Here is an 18,455-nt window from a genome sequence, read left to right as displayed (position 1 = left end):
CTCTTTTTCTAATTTTTAGCTTTGGATAGCTAGAAGTGTTAACAATAACCTGATCAAATGTTTTAAAAAATGGAAATAGATTTATAAATGGTTGATTTTTACATGGTCAATGTAGATAATAGCCATATATTTTCTCTTTTCAGTTTTGATGAATTGTTGGCTTTGCTCTCTAGCCATCTAGAGCGACAAAATACCAGTTTCCGAAGGAGTATTCCAACTGTTGAAAGACTCATTATATCATTGAGGTAACTTTTCATACCTACTTTTACTTCTTCTTACCTCATATGTGGCATTTGGATATCTACATCATTCTTTCATCCTCTTTACATGAATTGAAATAATAAATACTAGAATGTTATTGTGGGTGTGATTGTTTTTACAATATTAATTGTCCCTGTACATCACCAGTGTCTTTCTTCTGCTCCTCTTCATTCTAATAAACTGTATTTACTCTTCCATTTTATGAACTTGGCAACTAGACATTCCTTTGCAAGTTTGCATTTTGAGTTCTTGGTTGACAAAACTACTGCCAGCAATATTGTACATGGTACCTGCAGAGACATCTGGAATGTTCTTAGGGATTTGGTACGAAGAAGCCCACTCCCGAAGATTGGTGCAAGATAGCGGAAGTTTTCTGGGAACGATGCAATTTTCCGAATTGTGTTGGGGCAATTGACGGCAAACATATAAAAGTAGTGATGCCTATTAGCAGTGGAACAAAATTCTTCAACTATAAAAAATATTTTTCGTTTGTCTTACTAGCAGTGGCTGATGCCAATTATTGTTTTAGATATATAGACATAGGACCGTACGGCAGCAGCTCAGACTCCAGTATTTTTGCATGATCATCTTTTGGAAGAATGTTGAGGGAAAATAGCCTAGACCTGCCGCAAAACTGTCAGTTGCCTGGAACAAATGGGCCGCCACTGCCATTTGTGTATGTTGGGGATGAGGCCTTTAGTCTCAGTGACCATCTACTAAGGCCTTATTCCAATCGGTCTCTGAGTGAAGAGAATCTTCAACTACCGCTAAACGAGTACAAGACGAGTTGTCGAATGTGCATTTGGTTTTCTAGCGAACAAGTGGCGGTTCATGCATACACCTATCAATTTGAAAATGGAGAATGCAATAGCTGCGGTAAAAGCAGCATGTGTGCTTCATAACTATGTCCAAATTTGTGATGGGTACCTTTTTGAAGACTCCCTCATGGCATGGTATGGAAGGTGCACAATGGAGTGCCAGTAGGGGCACCACCAATGGTGCCACTGTGCGTGAGCAGGGCCACCATCAGGGGGGTACAGGCATTACACATGTAAGGGGCCCACATGTCCCCAGGGGCCCAGCCAGCGCGTCCCCCCAGTAATCAAAATGTTGCTGGAGAGAGGAGGAGAGAACATGACACTATCACTTTTTCGGCAGCACCCCCCCCCCCCCGCTTATCAGCTGCTGGAGAGAGGAGAGGAGGAGAGAACATGGAGAGATGACACTTTTTCCCCAGCACCACCCACCAATGCCCCCCCTGTTTATCAGGCTGCTGGAGAGAGGGGAGAACAAGAAAGAAGAGAAGACACTTTCACTTTCACTCTCTGCTCTGCTGATGGCTGCTGCAGGATTTGCACGGACTGTGATTGGGCAGGACAGGGACAGGGAGAGTGGGCAGCTCGTCGATAGTGCACATGGACACCAATAACAGATTGGAGAGTGCAGCATGGAGGGTAAGTCACAAATATTTATTGTGTGCTGCTGACTGTGCCCCCTGTGCTGCCTGTACATTTTAGTGGGACTTTATTTATCTCCTTCTTGTTGGATGGGACACCCTTAGGCTGACTAGCTGCCTATAATTGATTTGCATTGTGAAAATGGATGACTCTGTGGGTGCAAATGAGTTACATTTTGGAGAGCCTGCTGCCTGCCTCTTCACTATGTAACTCTCATCCCCATCCACAGTCATCCTCATCCATTTTCACAATGCAACTCAATCATCTTCATCTGCACCCAGCATCTGCTCCATCCCTCCCTCCAGTCTCCACAACACACGCATCCCCACCCACGCTGAGCACCATCCATCCTAGTCCTGCTAGCGGCATCTTTAGAGCGGTGTGTATACTGCTCCTCCACCTCTCCTGCCCATTGAAATGAATGGGGCAGCGCGGCTATACTGCTGGCATAGCGCTGCTGCAGCAGCACTTTGCGGTGGATTTAACCCTTTCTCAGCCGCTAGCGCGGGGTAAAAGCGACCCGCTAGTGGCCGAATAGTGCCGTGAATTTGACGGTAAAGCGCCACTAAAAATAGCGGCGCTTTACTGCCGACGCACCCATCGCCCGAGTTTGAAAGGGGCCTTACTGTTAAATATTGAAAGCACTGATGACTTTTAATCCACTTTGCATATATTAAGGTGTAAGAATGTTAAAATAAAAGTGGGTGCACCGAAGAACTCGGTGGGATGGCCAGTGGGCCGATTCGGTGGGACTACCAGTGGGCGGGCCCTGGGGAATGTCAGGATGCCATTGCATAATGTATGTCACACATTTTTTGATTTATTATTTATATGTCTGTTATGTTTAATTGCATTCAAATGCTGAATAACAGGTCTTTAACACAAAATATAAAAATGGATAATTTAAAAACGCATAATGTAACCAGAATAATTTTTATTTTCAAAATTTTTGGGCAAGAATGCACCAAAAATAAAGTATTTTTTGGTGAACTACACCATTTGTTGTTTTTTTTTTTAGACAACCACAACAAAGAAAAATAAATTAACATATATAAATTTGAACAACACCAAAAAAAGGCATACCAAAAACAATATATAATCTGAGTGTTTTTTAGCGGCAAAATCTTTTTGCAAGAATGCAAGAATAGCAAAAATTAGTTTCCGTGAACTAAACCATTTTTAGGTTGTTGTTTTGGCAACCACAACAAAAAACATAAATGAACAAGTATCAAAACAACACCAAAAAAAAAAAAACCTTACAATTGCTGGTATGTTTTTGTTTCAGTGGTCCCGGAAACTGAACTAGTGGTTGGTCCAGGGTAATCCACTGATGTTCCCGGGTAGTATATCCTTTCAAGAAAAGGCGGAACCTGACTGGGTGTAGGCTGCCTAAGTTGGTGAGTGGTCGGGGGGCCAAGGGTAGAGGTAGTGGGGGCAGGAATTGGATGCAACATGCGTGGCCTTGAGGGATTCAGCATATTACCATACTGGTCACAGTATGGACGGTTTATTGGTGGAGCATACTGTGTACTTTGAAAGTGAGGGTATTGTTGATTAGGGGGATATGCAGGGGAGGGTTTGCATATATGCTGAGGATGTTGTTGGCTCCTCACCCACAAAGGATTGAGCAGTTGACATCAAAGCCATCCTGAGTGCATATTTTTTCTCTCGGGGGACCTGTTTACATATGCTTAAAATTACAGTGAGAAATGCTGTGTCTTCACACTGGTTTTCAGCCATTTTATTGGAAATCTGACTGACTACATCTAAGATTTTATCCATGGGTTTCCCAGCCCTGGCACTTAACCTTGAAGATCTTCGCAAAGGCCTAGAGACATTGCTAGGCCCTGGTTCTGCATCCTCCTCATTCATGGAGTTTGTTGATGACCTTGATTCATCTACGAACAGTTCCTTGTCAACATTGTCTTGGAATTGTTCTTCCTCCGCAGCAGCAGCAGCTTCCTCTGACTCATCTTCCGGTCGCAAACCCTGTGTGCTGTCTTCCCAGCTTGCTTGGGTTCTGAAATTCGAATAACATATTTTTAAAGTAAGCATTACAATTTTAGATGTCAAATTCATAAAATATGCCTGCTGATAACTCACTCTCGCATTTCCAACACCAGTTTTAAAAATTCAAGATCCCCGGCATGGGCATATGAGGCTAATATTTTTGAGCCACTCCTTCCCACTTTTAATTTTTGTACGTACTGGTTGTAACAGTCTTTGAGACTTCTCCATGGAGTTTGTAATGAGTGCACTGCAAAATATAAAGACCATACCAAGTTCAAAAAATCTTTCTTTATTAACTGCCCATAGGTCATTCATTTGCTAGGCTGCATAATTGATGTTGATGGTGGGAAAACAACCCCAAGATATATTATTCATGACACCTGCAGAATTTGTGATGTGCTGAAGGATGTCGACAGGGCCATCTTTAATATTGTTTGGACCATGGTCAAATATTATTTGGGCCCCCCCCCACACACACACACACAGATTTACTTTCCTGCAGCCACAGGTTGCAGGAAAGAAACTAGCTAAATTCCACCATCCACACAGACAGTGTTGACAGGGGATTCCCTCCTGCCAAACCATTGTGATCTCCCGGCAGGAGAAGCGGTCCCCACCAAGAAAACACAGTAGTGCACATTATTAACACACACCCATTGGTTGCTAGAGGTTACTGCACATTATTAACACACACACATTGGTTGCTGCATATTTAAATAGGTGCAAGCCACAAAATGCTAAGCAGCATATATCAACCACTTACTTTTTGCAGACCGTTCTGTAGCTGATAAAGAGTCCCAGGTATCATTATATATGTGAGCCACTTCCAACCATGCTCTCTCCTTCTTTACATGATCTTTGTAACATGGATCTCTGAGGTCATATATTGCCGGACACTGTCTGACAAGCCAAATGATTTCTTCATTGTCATGAACTTGTCACTTGTTCTTTCTAGCCCTAGGCATGCTTCCTGGTGTCTTCCACACTCACGTATATACATATAGGAAGTGATGTATTTGGAAGGAGCAGAGATCATGTGCTTCCGTAGACTTCCGTGGAAGTCGCAACAAAGTCGCGGTGTCATACATGTACATGTGACTGCATTGCGACTTACTTACTTTCTATGGAGAACAAGTTGCACCAAAGACGAAACAAAGTAGTGCAAAACCCTTTTTTGGAGTCGCTACGACTTGAGTCACACCAATTAGAATGGGGACCCTTGAAATACATGGATTTTGACTTGTCATGCGACTTCACATGTGTCAAGTCGCACAACTCGCAGTAGTGGAAACAGAGCCTGAGCGTTTTTAATTGAGACAAGTACACGCAATAGAGGGATATGCTTTGTTCATATATCCTGCCTGAGGTTTACAACCACTTTACGGGTGTATTATTGAATATATTGAATATAGAGCTGTATAATTTGTGTCATTTTTATCTGTCTTGAGTTCAGTTATATTGTTATTTTTAGATATATTGTATATGTGTAGCCAGAACAGTGACTGCAAGCTGTTGCAAAATATCCCTCTATGTTAAATTGTATCACTCCCTGCATGTTGTATTGACAGAGTTAAAGCGTTTGTTACCCCAACACTTCATATTCCTGATATGTGCCTGCTGTACCATGTACTTATATGAGAAAGTACCCTGTTCTCTTTTTTTTGCTTAATGTATGTGAAATCTCTGTTGTTCCTGCTAGTCCCCTTGCTTTCCTATTAAAAACTGTTCACACTAAGCAGGAGAGCACACTGTGGTCAGTTCTCTAACTGCGCTGGGAACTCAGTGTGCTCTCCTCCAATGGTCAAACTTTTCCTGACATGCCCCCCCTGCACAGTTATTCACTTGCAAGCTCAGTATGCTGCTGCTTCTCCTCCCCCTAGCTCTTATGCAGCTGAGAACAGAGGGGATGTGATCACTTATAAAAAAGGGAAAAAAGGTATTTACAATGTTTTTTTTTTTTTAATAACTATACAAAAATGTTTTGCTTTTCATTTCTATTTTGAACTGAATGAGCTGTTTTACAAGGTGATCCTTTACAATCACTTTAAGTAAAGGTATCTACAATAAAGAGATTTGGCAGCCATCTTGCCAAATAATTAGTAGCAGGGGGCCATCTTGAAGGAGACCATGAACAATGCTCAGCTAAGAAGTGTCTTCAACCATGGGAGTGGCCATCTTGAAAGAAACCATGAACAATTCTCAGCTAAGAAGTGTCTTTAACCTTGGAAGTGGCCATCTTGAGTGCGACTAAATGGATGGAGAAGGACTGTAATTGGCTGAGACTGGTGACTGTTGCACCTGTTACTGGCTACAGATTCTAGCTTCTACCCCTGCTTGTCTAGAACTGAGTGGCTGCTGCATTGGACTCCGAGGGAATGTAGAACTATAGTCACCAGGGTACTCAAAATTGAATGACTGTGCCTATAAGTAACCCTATTGCTTCACCATAGGGACAGAACTGAAACAGCAAACTGTGTTGGTGTTTGGATCGGTAATACTTAGCACTGCACTGCTGTTAGCAGAAGAAACTATGTGCTTCTAGAATCAAGAAGAGGACAAAGACTGTTTGGGGTCCAGGATCCAACATGAGAGCCCATTCATAACATAGGAGGGCACGCTCAAGGTTTCAGGAGTGGTGAGTGGCCCTGTGGCCACCAGGATATTTTGTACTAGTCATTATAGTGGTTGTTAACCCACTTCTATTAAATACTCCCATCTGCTCTGTACCATTATAATAATTGTCCCTGTGCCTGTATTCTGTAAAAAAATCTGCCCAATTGTACCTATATGAGCTCCGCTCCGGGTGCTTAGCTGATTCCTCTCCTCTCTTCTCTCTTCAGCTCACGGCTGCAGTGGGCGGGGCCAAGACCTCCCACTGACGTCAGCCAGGGAGGAGGGGGAGAGAGGAGAGAGAGCCTACAATCAGCTGAGCACCTGGGGCCACGCTCATATAGGTACAATCAGGCAGATTTTTTACAGAACACAGGCACAAGGACAATTATTATAATGGTACAGAGCAGATGGGATGATATAATAGAAGTTATGAGAGCAGATATGAGAGCAACAGTAGCGGGGGGGGGGGGGGGGGGCGTTCACTGGTACGAGCAGAAACAGACAGAGAAGGGAGGGGGGAGGAGGACACAATAGACAGATAGCAGGCTGCAGATGATGGAATCATGCAAACTGACCACGGTGTCAGGGCACAGCAGCCTTGATTATCGTGCGGAGTTTGCAGAGGGGAGGGTATAGCCAGGCAGGATCAGCCAAGTATTTTAGATGATACAGGGGTCCAAATGACACCGCACAAGCACTGTGCTGTATAACATGCTTTAAGGGAACAGGATCTTTATTATTTTTTTGGGGGTTAACAAACGCTTTAAGTCTGCTAACCAAAACACACAGGGCCCCCGACACTGGCCAACAATACACTTAGTCCACTGGCCAGTTAGACAGTATCAAAACTAGAAGTATAGGTCAGAGCCTAATGTAGAGATTTTCCTGAATTGCTCTAACATGCACTGTGCCTGTGTAATCAGTTAGTCTCATATCCACCTAGGACTAAAGTGTACTTGTGTAAACTTAGATTTGCTGAACTAAGCTCCTCTTTCTTTTTACAGTTTGTGCCTATCTATATTATTGCCCATATTATCAGCTGGGCTGTGTAGCTCATTGCAAAGTTGGAAAGAACCCCTAAGGCCTTATGCACACAGGATGTAAAAAATGCAGCTTTTATTGGAGTTTGACTTTTTTTTTTTCCTGCCTCTAAACGCACCTCTATTTTAGCCTATGAGTCCATGCACACATAAGCATTTACAGGCATTTACAATCAGGAGCGTTTAGAGTCAGAAAAGAAACATCACTTGCACGTCCAGAAAAGGAGCACATTAACACTAGATGTGTTTTTTTAGTGTTTGCATGTTAATGCATTCTAATGGCCAGAATAAATTTTATTATATCCAGTGGAACGCATTAACTGACAAAAACACAAATGCACATAAACACGCATAAATGCACATGCAAAACATGGCTTTAGGTGCATTTTTAAACTGCGTTTTCCTCCCCTGGAGCAAAGCTATCCAGGTGAGGGAAAAGATGTCCTGTGTGCATGAGGCCTAAAGTGTATTAGTGACTGCCAAGCAATTAAAGAGGAAATAAACCCTTATGGGTTTACTTCTTTGTTTCCCTGCAAAGGTAAAGCATAATGGGCTACTATGAATCGCATAGTAGCCCATTATGTGTCACTTACCTGACACAGGAGCCTGCGATGTCACCGCTGTCCCCTCTTCCACGAAGCGTCCATCTTCCTTCCCTGTATCGATGCTCCGGCCACTCACAGCGCACTCCGGGAGCTGTCAGTAGCGGCATGTTAGCCTTCACTAACGGCATGCTCAGTGCGTTTGCACCGTTGTCTACAGCACACTAATCATTCACCACAAATATAGACCATGTTGTAACCAAAATATTCCAGGTTCTCTTTTTACCCTTTTGTGCCCCCTTAGTTTGGATCGATTCACCAAATACAAATGACCTTTAAATGATAAAAGGTCTTATAATGCTTTCCCCAATAGGACTAATACACCTTCTTCAGCCAATCCATCCACATCTAAGGATTGGCAAGCTGCAATATATTAAATTGTTGTTCTGGCATTTAGATATACTGTAAGTAGGGAGGCTTAATACCAAAACAAAAATATGGAAGAGCAAGCAGGAAATATGTGACAGACACATTAAAAATGAAATGCATAATACATTTTTTTTTTTTTTTTTTTAGGAAATATCACTGCTCATAATGCAGCTGTTCTGGGCAACATCTAAACTCATTTTAACTGTAATGAGAAGAAGGTAAAAGATAGCTGCAGCTAAAGTGTTACTTAACCCACAACAGTAAAATCAGTCTGCATATGCAGTAAAGCACGCTTGTTATACTCACTGTGGAACCTAAGGGGTTAATCCTCTGCATTGTGTAAAGAGGCTGTTTTATCCTGTCTTCTCTGATCTTCACCTTCTTCCAGTGTCTCCAACACCTCTTTGAATATTATAAATGGAAGGAGTCAGGCTGCACTTGCTCAGTTTGGAGTGTTTTTTTGTTCTTGGAAGGGTGCATGTTCTTTGTTCTAGAGATGGTTTGTTTGTTCTTGGGAGGGTGCATGTGATCAGCACTGTCCAGACAAAGAGTCAGGGGTCCTGAAGTTTTATAGGACAGTGACGGCAGAATGAAAACTCTTCCTACCAGCTTTACTACACAGGGATAGAATTCAGACTGCTATATACTGCTGTGAAGGTAAGTATGTAGCGCTAAATATTCGAAACAGTGAAATGTGTGTAAATCACTAAATAATAAATAATAATTAATAATATGCACCCTGCTGGGTGAGATAGTGAAACAATAAGTCCACAAGTGAGGCAAATACAGTGGAAATGTCCATCATAAAAGGATGAAGAATATCATGGTGAAGATGTCATAAAGCGGTATGAACCATCCCATGGAAATTTCTTTCAAACAAATGGTATGACTTAAACATGCTTACCGGAACTGTTGGACCCGACTGTTAGTGACAACAGATCAATCAAGAATGGATAATCCCAATCGGCAGATGGACCGGGCTGTCACAGGAATCTTGAAGAATATGGGGTACACCTTGCTGATATCCCAATGGTGTTAACCACAGATGGAGCCAATGGACAGCAATAGGCTGATCAGATGTTGGTGTCCCAATTGTGTAGATGGATCAAACAGCCAAGGGTATCCACGAGAAATCCAAAAGCAGCAAATGGATTCTGGTATAGAATACCCCTGAGAAGGGTAATAAGGACCCAATAGAGGAACCCAAAAAAACTTTCATCCACAGAACATGGAAAGAAAAAGAAAAAATAGGGGCTCCAATGGTGCAGTCTATTGGGTCTTTATTACCCCTCTCAGGGGTATTCTATACCAGAATCCATTTGCTGTTTTTGGATTTCTCCTGGATACCCTTGGCTGTTTTATCCATCTACACGATTGGGACACCAACATCTGATCGCCTATAGCAGACCATTGGCTCCATCTGTGGTTAACACCATTGGGATATCAGCGAGGTGTACCCCATATTCCTTCAGGATTCCTGTGAGAGCCTGGTCCATCTGCCGATTGGGATTATCCATGCTTGATTGATCCGTTGTCGCTGACAGGCGGGTCCAACAGTTCTGGTAAGCATGTTTAAGTCATACCACTTATTTGAAGAGGTATGGGATGGTTCATACGGTTTTATGACATCTTCAATGTGATAGTCTTCATCCTTTTATGATAGACATTTCCACTGTATATTCCTCACTTGTGGACTTATTGTTTCACTATCTCACCCAGTAGGGTGCATATTATTAATTATTATTTATTATTTAGTGATTTACACACACTTCACTGTTTCGAATATTTAGCTCTACACACTTACCTTCACTACTTTTGGAATTTTTGTCACATTCTGTGTAGCTGCTGCTTTCTTTGTGTTTGATCTAGGGTAAGCGCAATAATTATTTTTATTCACATTTGCTATATACTGCTGATGAGAAAAGTTTTTAGCAGTTTATATTTACTAAAATAATTGCATTTGCATGTTCTGTGTACTGTGGGAGACCAGATATATTGAATGCAAGGTCCTGGGTTTAGTAGCACTTTAAGTGTAACGATACAGGATTTTGGTCAAACATTTACTTTGTACCCCTTGTTTTCCCTAACTCCCCCCTATTCTTCCCCTGCCCCTCTTCTTTTTTCCCTTTTTTATTTTTATTTTATTCCTTCTGCCCCTGATATCACCTTCATTCCTGATAAATCTTTCATGACCCCTTCTTCCCCACCTTCGTTTCCTCCCCTATTTCAGACCAGCAGCTATCATCTACCTTATTTTAACCTCTCAAGCCCCAGAAGGTTTACCCCCCCCTTTATGACCAGGCCATTTGACACTTTCTGGGGACCTGTGACATCAATACAGTGATCAGTGCTAACAAATGCACTGTCACTGTACTAATGACACTGGCAGGGAAGGGGTTAACATCAGGGTTAAATGTGCTCCTAGGGAGTGCTTTCTAACTGTGTGGGGGATGCTTTGACTGGGGGAAGACAGGTATCTCTGTTCCTGCTTAGCAGAAACACAAGATCTCCATCTTCTTCTCTCACAGAACGATGGTCTGCCTTGTTTACATAGGCAGACTGCGGTTTTGCCTCTCTTGAAAATGATTGCGGGGTGCTGGTGAACATCGGGTCCACCAGACCCGCTGATTAGCTCCCACTGTGTCCAATCACAGCGGGAGTGGGTCGCCGGCGGCGCGCTCCAGACCCAGTGCACAAATAGTTTCCTCTTTCAATTTCCCACCATTAGGGTTTCCCTAGTTTTATAAAGAAAAAAGGTGGGCCTCACCAAACACTTTGCTATACTAACCCAAGATCCCCCCTGGAGTGCAATGTAATTACATGCTGTTAATGTATGCTTCAGTGAACATCTTAAATACAGAATACATTTTTTTTTTAAATACATGTTTATAAACTGATCATTTGCAACATTTTGTTTCCCAATTCTTGTGTAAAACATTCATTTTATAATTAAGCATTCGTGAGTACATTAATGATACTTTGGAGAAAATTCTAGGCTTTCTAATAAGAAAGTCTAGCAGTACAGGCTCGTTTTTTGACTGTCTGTCTGAAAATCCATATGGCTTCAGGTAAAGCACTGTTCCCCACCTCTGACCTATTCAACTGTATTCAAACAGCGCTAAATATCTGAGAATCAATTACAGGCTATTCACAGCACAGTGGTAAAATCCCTCAGCAGAAAAGTAGAGTTCTACTTTGAGTGCACCACTTACCAAATGCAATTTTGAAACATAGATATGCATTATTTTAGATTTACAAAACAAACAAAATTCATAAAATTATTTTTCATATTTCAATATGTGCAATGTTTTACAATATTGCTTTGTAATTATTTTTCTCAGTCATATACTCAATCTCCCACATTAGCTGTCAAGTCAAATTAAGAATATTTTTTACAAATAACATTAGCTTACTGTTGATGCTGGCTAATACTGACCTTGTTGTATAATCTTTCCCAAAGGCTTCAGATCTGCAGCAATCTCAACACTCCTTGCTGATTTTCTACAAATTACGGCAAACAAGCTTGTAAACATTACAAATGTGTTCCATCTTTCAGAGCTAACTGAAGTGTGAAGTGCTTTTAGACCTTAGAACATACAATATCTCCATCACACTATATACAATAGCTAAAATGTGGCAAAAAGTAAATATCATATCCCTGTTCATTAAACCTTGTTTATTATAGAGGCTAATGGCACTTCATACTTTAACCCCGCTCAGGCTTCCCACTTCCCTAGAAGTCCATTAATTCAGTCTCCCAATTAATAATGCATTTCCCCCTTGAGCACTGAACTCTGAATTTGCCTTTTTTTTCTTGTTTTCTCAATGGTGAATCCAGCCGCAAAGAAAAATTACCAGTTACACTTACCGGTAACGGGTTTTCTAGGAAATCTTCCAGGACGGCACACCTGAGATGACGGGTCTCACCTGAAAGGAACACAATCAACAACAGAGTTTAAAAGGCCCCACCCTTCCCTCTATCCCTCAGTTATGACAAAGTATAAAACCCACACTGGTGCCAGAGGGTACATTCTGTGAGAATTAAAACATCACTGACATTTAAGGGTAGGCCTGCCGTCCTGGAACATTTCCTAGAAAACCTGTTACCGGTAAGTGTAACTGGTAATTTTCTCCAGTCATCTTCCAGGACACACTTGAGACAATGAGCAAGAAGTTCAGGCCTACCTTAGGGACCTGTAGGACCTTCCTGCCGAACGCCAAGTCCTCTGTAGTGCCTCAGGAAGGTATTTTGGCTCGTCCATGTTGCTGCCTTGCAGATCTAATCAATCTAGGCACCTGCCCTCTCTGCTCAGGAGGTCGCCAGTGATCTAGTTGAGTGAGCCTTAAGGTGAGCTGGGACAGGTCTACCTGAGTGCTCGTAAGCTATTGAGATAGTCTGCTTGATCCACCTGGCTATCGTTGGCTTGGAGGCCTGAAGACCCTTTCTCTGGCCACAAAAACAAATTAGTAGATGGTTTGATCTCCTAAACTCTCTCACTCTCTCTAAATAGACCAGAAAACAACGTCTAACGTCTAATAAATGAAATTTTTCTTCCTTATCATTTTTGGGGTTCTGAAAAAATGATGGAAGTATAATCTCCTGTGACCTGTTGAAACCCGAGGTCACCTTAGGTAAATATAATGGATCCTGTCTGAGGATTACCCTATCCTCTAGGAGCAACAAAAGGGGCTCTTTAATAGGGATGAGCTTCGAGTTCGAGTCGAACTCATGTTCGACTCGAACATTGGCTGTTCGCAAGTTCACCGAACAGCGAACAATTTGGGGTGTTCGTGGCAAATTCGAATGCCGCAGAACACCCTTTAAAAGTCTATGGGAGAAATCAAAAGTGCTAATTTTAAAGGCTAATATGCAAGTTATTGTCATAAAAAGTGTTTGGGGACCTGGGTCCTGCCCCAGGGGACATGGATCAATGCAAAAAAAAGTTTTAAAAACGGCCGTTTTTTCAGGAGTAGTGATTTTAATAATGCTTAAAGTCAATCAATAAAAGTGTAATATCCCTTTAAATTTCGTACCTGGGGGGTGTCTATAGTGTGCCTGTAAAGGGGCGCATGTTTCCTGTGTTTAGAACAGTCTGACAGCAAAATGACATTTTGAAGGAAAAAACTCATTTAAAACTACCCGCGGCTATTGCATTGCCGACAATACACATAGAAGTTCATTGATAAAAATGGCATGGGAATTCCCCAAAGGGGAACCCCGAACCAAAATTTAAAAAAAAAATGATGTGGGAGTCCCCCTAAATTCCATACCAGGCCCTTCAGGTCTGGTATGGATATTAAGGGGAACCCCGGCCAAAATTAAAAAAAAAAAATGACGTGGGGTTCCCCCTAAATTCCATACCAGACCCTTCAGGTCTGGTATGGATTTTAAGGGGAACCCCGCACCAAAAAAAAAAAAAAAAACGGCGTGGGGTCCCCCCAAAAATCCATACCAGACCCTTATCCGAGCACGCAACCTGGCAGGCCGCAGGAAAAGAGGGGGGGACGAGAGTGCGGCCCCCCCTCCCTCCTGAACCGTACCAGGCCACATGCCCTCAACATTGGGAGGGTGCTTTGGGGTAGCCCCCCAAAACACCTTGTCCCCATGTTGATGAGGACAAGGGCCTCATCCCCACAACCCTGGCCGGTGGTTGTGGGGGTCTGCGGGCGGGGGGCTTATCGGAATCTGGAAGCCCCCTTTAACAAGGTGACCCCCAGATCCCGGCCCCCCCCCTGTGTGAAATGGTAAGGGGGTACATAAGTACCCCTACCATTTCACGAAAAAAGTGTCAAAAATGTTAAAAATGACAAGAGACAGTTTTTGACAATTCCTTTATTTAAATGCTTCTTCTTTCTTCTATCTTCCTTCATCTTCTGGTTCTTCTGGCTCTTCTGGTTCTTCCTCCGGCGTTCTCGTCCAGCATCTCCTCCGCGGCGTCTTCTATCTTCTTCTCCTCGGGCCGCTCCGCACCCATGGCATGGGGGGAGGCTCCCGCTCTTCTCTTCTTCTTTTCTTCTCTTCTTCTCTTCTTCATTTTCTTCTCCGGGCCACTCCGCAATCCATGCTGGCATGGAGGGAGGCTCCCGCTGTGTGACGGCGCTCCTCGTCTGACAGTTCTTAAATAACGGGGGGGGGGCCACCCGGTGACCCCGCCCCCCTCTGACGCACGGTGACTTGACGGGACTTCCCTGTGACGTCACGGGGAATGCCACAGGGAAGTCCCGTCAAGTCACCGTGCGTCAGAGGGGGGCGGGGTCACCGGGTGGCCCCGCCCCCCGTTATTTAAGAACTGTCAGACGAGGAGCGCCGTCACACAGCGGGAGCCTCCCTCCATGCCAGCATGGATTGCGGAGCGGCCCGGAGAAGAAAATGAAGAAGAGAAGAAGAGAAGAAAAGAAGAAGAGAAGAGCGGGAGCCTCCCCCCATGCCATGGGTGCGGAGCGGCCTGAGGAGAAGAAGACAGAAGACGCCGCGGAGGAGATGCTGGACGAGAACGCCGGAGGAAGAACCAGAAGAGCCAGAAGAACCAGAAGAACCAGAAGATGAAGGAAGATAGAAGAAAGAAGAAGCATTTAAATAAAGGAATTGTCAAAAACTGTCTCTTGTCATTTTTAACATTTTTGACACTTTTTTCGTGAAATGGTAGGGGTACTTATGTACCCCCTTACCATTTCACACGGGGGGGGCCGGGATCTGGGGGTCACCTTGTTAAAGGGGGCTTCCAGATTCCGATAAGCCCCCCGCCCGCAGACCCCCACAACCACCGGCCAGGGTTGTGGGGATGAGGCCCTTGTCCTCATCAACATGGGGACAAGGTGTTTTGGGGGGCTACCCCAAAGCACCCTCCCAATGTTGAGGGCATGTGGCCTGGTACGGTTCAGGAGGGAGGGGGGGCCGCACTCTCGTCCCCCCCTCTTTTCCTGCGGCCTGCCAGGTTGCGTGCTCGGATAAGGGTCTGGTATGGATTTTTGGGGGGACCCCACGCCGTTTTTTTTTTTTTTTTTTTGGTGCGGGGTTCCCCTTAAAATCCATACCAGACCTGAAGGGTCTGGTATGGAATTTAGGGGGAACCCCACGTCATTTTTTTTTTTAAATTTTGGCCGGGGTTCCCCTTAATATCCATACCAGACCTGAAGGGCCTGGTATGGAATTTAGGAGGACTCCCACGTCATTTTTTTTTTTTAATTTTGGTTCGGGGTTCCCCTTTGGGGAATTCCCATGCCGTTTTTATCAATGAACTTCTATGTGTATTGTCGGCAATGCAATAGCTGCGGGTAGTTTTAAATGAGTTTTTTCCTTCAAAATGTCATTTTGCTGTCAGACTGTTCTAAACACAGGAAACATGCGCCCCTTTACAGGCATACTATAGACACCCCCCAGGTACGAAATTTAAAGGGATATTACACTTTTATTGTTTGACTTTAAGCATTATTAAAATCACTGCTCCTGAAAAAACGTCCGTTTTTAAAACTTTTTGCATTGATCCATGTCCCCTGGGGCAGGACCCAGGTCCCCAAACACTTTTTATGACAATAACTTGCATATAAGCCTTTAAAATTAGCACTTTTGATTATTCATGTTCGTGTCCCATAGACTTTAACGGTGTTCGCATGTTCGAACGAACTTTTTTCCTGTTCGCATGTTCTGGTGCGAACTGAACAGGGGGGTGTTCGGCTCATCCCTACTCTTTAATAGTCAGAGCCTGTAGGTCGCCAACCCTTCTGGCTGTGGTGATGGCCAGAAGGAAGGCCATTTTAAGGGAAAGAAATTTAAATGAAATTTGAGCCACCGGCTTGAAAGGCTCTTTCGTTAGGGCATCCTGTACCAGGGACAAGTCCCACGGCGGAAACCTGTTTGTCCTTACTGGGGTTACCCTTTCCCTGGCTGTCAAAAATCTTTTTACAAGGGGGTTCAGAGCCAGTCTACTGTCCAGAAATACTGATAGGGCTGCAACCTGGACCCTGAGGGTACTGACCGCTATACCCTTGTCAACCCCCTCCTGGAGGAAATCTAGGACTGTTGGGATTGTTTGGAGAGTGCCTTCCCTAGACTGAGCCCAGCGAGAGACCTTCCAGACTTTTGCATAGATCTGTCTAGTGACTGGTTTCCTACTAAGCAAAAGCGTAGATCCCATACTTCTGAAGATCTCCCTCTCAAAAACCAGGCCATCAGGGAAAGGAACCCCAGGACTGGATTAACGACTGGGCCCTGGCAGAGGAGAATGCGTAGAGACGGGAGATGCAAGGGAAGAGCAATCGACCACCTCTTCAGGGTGGGGAACCATGCCCACTTCGGCCACCAGGGTGCAATCATAATGAGGCATCCGTGTGACCGGGACAGCTTTTGCAACACCCGGGGAATGAGCACTAGGGGAGGGAATGCGTACGCCAGGCCGAAATCCCAACTCTGGGCTAAGGCATCTACACCCCAGGAACCCTGCTCCCTGGTGAGAGAGAAAAACTTCCAAACTTTTCTGTTCTTCCTGCAAGGAAACAGATCTCTCTGGTTTGCCATAATGCTGGCTTACCAGAGAGAAAACCTCCTTGTTTAGCTCCCACTCTCCTTGATGAATGGGCTGCCTGCTGAGGAAGTCTGCCTATAAATTGAGGGACCCTTTTATATGGACTGCTGAGACTGAGAGAATTCTCTTCTCTGCTTCCCCCAGGATCTCCTCGGTCAGCTTCATTAGCCTGCTGGATCTTGTCCCTCCCTGGTGATTCAGGTAGGACACAGCCACCGCGTAGTGCGAGAAGATTTGTACTCCCCTTCCCTGGACCTGGTCCTTGAAAAAGTTTAACGCCTTTCCAACTGCCAGAAGCTCCCTGACATTGGAGGAAGCTTCGCTCTGCTTCCCGTCCCAAGGACCCTGGGCGTAGAGATCTCCCCAGCCCCAGGCACTTGCGTCCATTCTTACGCTTAGTGGATTTTGTTGTGTCCAGGTCCGACCCCCTGACAGGCTGTTCGGACTGAGCCACCAGTCTAAGGAGTTTCTTACCTCTCCTAAGAGAGATACTCTCACGTCCGGGGATTCTCCCATCCCAGTAGGAGAGAAGGAATCCCTGGAGCCCCCGAGAGTGGAGCTGGGCTCATGGGACCGCTGGGAAGTGCCCTGTGCACACAGCATTACAGCGGGAGTGAGCGTCGTGTCAACATCGGAAGAAGAGAAAACAAGACGATGGAGAAGATCAGGCCAACGCTAGCAAGAGAGCGGCAAAAGAGCAGAAGATAGCGGAGGAGCCCAGCAGAAGAACCGGAGATCGGGAGAAGAACCGGAGAGCGGGAGAAGAACTGGACACCGGGAGAAGAGGCCAGAGAGAGCGGAGAAGAGGCCGGAGACAGCGTAGAAGTCAGAAGAGACCCCCAAAGTCAGAAGAAGACCCCCGGGGCTGCCTAATAAATTACTTTAAAAACCTGTCTAGTGTGTTTTTTTATTGACACTTGTTTTCCCCCAGGTGAATGGGTAGGGGTACGATGTACCCCATACTCATTTACATAGGGTGGGGGCCGAGATCTGGGGGCCCCCTTATTAAAGGGGGCTCCCGGATTCCGATAAGCCCCCCGCTCGCAGACCCCAGAAGTCGAGGTTCGGGGGCACTCTGTACAAAAAGAACTGCACAGTGGAGGTAAGTATAACATGTTTGTTATTTTAAAAAAAAAAAACGAAGCCTTACAATCACTTTAAGGCCAGCTTATGATCAGCTGTGTATGCTCATGCCTGTTCACAATATATTTCTCTGTGGGGGGTCGCAGTGTATTATTTTCTACAAGCTGTGTACTACAGACAGAGTAAATGATTTTTTTCTCCAGTCATCTTCCAGGACGGCACACCTGAAATGACGGGTCTCATCTGACAGGAAACACAATCAACAACAGAGTTTAAAAGGCCCCACCCTTCCCTCTGTCCCTCAGTTATTGATTGTGTTTTCCACAGGATGGCAGCGAAACCATTTATTTTTTTCTATTTCTTGGACCAAGGTCTGGGACCGAGGTCTCCCCCCTGGGATGTCAGACCTAGGGCAGCCAGTGGTGACTGCAGGGTCTGACAGGGCTCTATTCGTTCCGAGGGGGGTCTTTCCCTCTTTCTTCCAGAAGAAAGTACTCA

The sequence above is a fragment of the Aquarana catesbeiana genome, linkage group LG06, assembly GCF_042186555.1.
Source record: "Aquarana catesbeiana isolate 2022-GZ linkage group LG06, ASM4218655v1, whole genome shotgun sequence".
NCBI lineage: Eukaryota > Metazoa > Chordata > Amphibia > Anura > Ranidae > Aquarana > Aquarana catesbeiana.
Note: the sequence above shows the minus strand (reverse complement) of the source record.